Source organism: Suncus etruscus, chromosome X, assembly GCF_024139225.1.
Source record: "Suncus etruscus isolate mSunEtr1 chromosome X, mSunEtr1.pri.cur, whole genome shotgun sequence".
Taxonomy (NCBI): Eukaryota; Metazoa; Chordata; class Mammalia; order Eulipotyphla; family Soricidae; genus Suncus; species Suncus etruscus.
Genome location: NC_064868.1, coordinates 107,297,778 through 107,301,112, shown reverse-complemented (window position 1 = coordinate 107,301,112; position 3,335 = coordinate 107,297,778). Strand labels below are relative to the sequence as shown.

The 3,335-nt window shown below is 35.9% G+C and overlaps 1 non-coding gene across 1 annotated transcript; it reads left to right on the top strand.

Annotated features, from left to right (window-relative positions):
* Positions 1 to 2,909: 2,909 nt before the first annotated feature.
* Positions 2,910 to 3,016, top strand: LOC126000128 (U6 spliceosomal RNA). The gene has a single exon (XR_007492493.1). It is a non-coding gene; the product is annotated as a U6 spliceosomal RNA (small nuclear RNA).
* Positions 3,017 to 3,335: the final 319 nt, after the last annotated feature.

Sequence of the window (3,335 nt, the reverse complement as noted above, 5' to 3'; positions counted from 1 at the left end):
TCTTGGGCATCCTGATTCTATTCCTAGGAACAGTCTAGGATCAGGAACATTTTTGGATAATGCTTAAAATGTATATTTGTCGCGCAGGCGCATTTGCACCCACGCAGTATTGAAAAATAGTATTACTAGCAAACAAAACAGGGGGTCCAATATACATAGGGGAGGGGTTTCCCTCCTCCGCCCGCCCCCCAGGGCCTGAGATGCCAGGGCCGGCCATGAAGACCCGCCTGGCAGGGGTGCCAGTCTCCTGGACCAAGTGTTCAGTCCAGGAAATCTGTGGCCCGCTGTCCGACCAGAGACCCTAACATACCAGAAAAAAAGAGTGACGGCTTTCCTGGCATGTGTGCTCTGCTCGAGAGATAACATCTTTATTGGCCCTGGCCATCACTTGTATGGCCTATATCATAAACCTATTTAAGAACTTGCCATTCTTAGCTTGCCCTGCATCTTAACTTCTTTCAGCCATCTTTTCTCCAACCTCCATGCTGGCAAAATCCTTCTCCTCAGCTTCTAGTAGTCTTAACTTTTTTGATCATAAACTTTCTTCACAGTACTCTAGTTCAGATATGAGATGACTCTATACCTTTTATGAGAAAATTTGACTCTAAGGTTGAAAAACTCATTGCTAGTCCATTACCATCAAATATTTATCTGGCCAAATTTTCTGATTAGTCTATACTTCTACTTGGTTCTGTGGATGCTAAAACTACTGACTGAGATAATTGCTTGGATACTGCAACTATGATTACTCTGTTAGGAACTGTGTTCTGGTTGTTGTAAATACCTCTTTCTTTTCCTACCACAATTAGATTTCCAGTAATTATTCTATATTAATCATGAAGGATTTATAACACTGGTGGAGTGAAGTTCATACTGGTGATTGGACTGTTTTTGAAATGTTATATGCCTAAGTCTCAAATATCAATATATTTTTCAAATAGTGGTTGTTTAATTAAATAAAAATTTTTAAATGAATTTAAAATTTGGAGACATAAATTTAAATTTCAGTTTAGATATTCTTTCAATTTCTGTGTGATTGGTTTTAATAGAGGCTTCTACAAATTGACCTTTATTTCTCAGGGCTAATTGTCACCTCTGAATTTTTTTTATCTTTGGATGCTTTGAGAAAGTTTATATCTGAAATGCATTGGGCAAGGAGAGGGGTAATATGATTAATATATAAACACTTATTTCTCCCTTATAATGCGTCTATTATTCTCTTGAGTTATAGTAAAGCTTCAGCCTTATCCCTATAATTCATAATTTATATCTTGTGTTCTAGAGGTGGTGGTAGGGTTATAGAAGTAAGGAATACCATATGATATTATCTTGATAGTGTGTACAAGATAGAATCAGTTGGAATTAAAGTAGTTATCTACTTTCCATGCCCTTGTATATTAACAAAAATTGTAGAGTACTCTTCTTGGTGGTGAGGATATAGAGATGAAAGATAATGTCTGTCTTAAGGAAGTTCACTCTTCAGTAAACTGATGATCTGGCAATTATGTTTCCCATATTCATTCTGACCAACGTTTCTATCATGTTATATGCAAGTAGATAACTCTTGCTAGATGCAGTACTAAGAAAGAATAAATGTATATAATTTTTTATTTAAACACCTTGATTACATACATGATTGTGTTTGGGTTTCAGTCAGGTAAAGAACACCAGTGCAACATTCCCATCACCAATGTCCCAAATCTCCCTCCTCCCCACTCGACCCCCGCCTGTACTCTAAACAGGCTCTCCATTTCCCTCATACATTCTCATTATTAGGACAGTTCAAAATGTAGTTATTTCTCTAAACTCATCACTCTTTGTGGTGAGCTTCTTGAGGTGAGCTGGAACTTCCAGCTCTTTTCTCTTTTGTGTCTGAAAATTATTATTGCAAGAATGTCTTTCATTTTTCTTTTTTTTTGTTTTTTTTTTAATATTCCCTAGCCTTTATTATCTAGTTCAATCATTAAAATATAGTTTTGTAATTTAATATTATTGATAAACACGATCAATATTGTGAAACATTTACTATAGTTATCACAATTGCTACAGGTAGTGAATAAAACTGAAGCGTGGATAAGTTTAATGCTTCAACCAAAGACAATTTCCCCTGGCCCAGCAGGGGTCTCAAACTCATGGCCCGTGGGCCGCGAATGGCCCTCAGTACAACATTTTATGGCCCTGCCCTAGAGGAATCTTTTTTGTTTTGTTTTGTTTTAGTTGTTTGGGTCACACCCCCCAATATTCAAGGCTTACTACTGACTTTGCACTCAAGGATCACCTCGACTTTGCCCCTGCAGCCCCAGGTAAATTGAGTTTGCGGCCCCTGGTAGAGTCACTGACATTGAACATAAGGATTCTGATATAAAAACCCACTTTTTTATCCATTGTACCATATTTTTGTTTAATTTAGAGAAGCTGGTTCTATTTGAACACCCTGTTTCTATTTAATCACATGGGTCATAAAAAGGTTTTCCAAAGAAGATATACAGCTAGCCAAGAGTCATATGGAAAAAAAAAGAACAGTGTCACTTATTCTTTGGGGATATATAAATTAAAAAAAATAATGTTACCTCAAACCAATGAGAATTACATATATCAAAAAAGCCAGAAATAAGAAATTGTAGAGCTGGGGTACTTAAAAAATAAGCCCTCATTTATTGTTGGTGGGAATGTAAACTGGGTCCCTTGCTATAAAAATAGTGTAGTGAATTTTTAACCATTCAAAATAGAGCTGCTCTATTATGCAGCGATTTTAACTCTATTGTATCCTATATGTGGAAAAAAAGAGCACAAAGACAAAAATTCTAAGAGACATAAGTACATCTATGTTCATTGTAGTTCTGTGTATAATAAAAAAGACATTGGAAAAATCCAAGTGTCCAATGCCAGATAAATAAATAGCTAAATAAGTGCTCGCTTCGGCAGCACATATACTAAAATTGGAACGATACAGAGAAGATTAGCATGGCCCCTGCGCAAGGATGACACGCAAATTCGTGAAGCGTTCCATATTTAAAAAAAAATAAATAGCTAAATAAAACAGGCAACAAAATATTCCTAGGTATTTAGAAAAAAGTGAAATATTGTCCTATGGAAGTGAAGCGGGGCATGACACAATTAAGTCATAAGTCATAAGGAGAAACACAAATATTGAATTATCTCACTAATATTTAAGAAATAGAAATAGGGAACCAAAGTGGAGTGTTAATATAAACATAAAGTTATACCCCTAAACGTATAGAATATTTTAAAACAGCATTATGTCATTACAGTTTTACTTATTTATTGGTTTATGGGCCACACTCAGTGATGCTCAGGGGTTACTTTTGGCTTTG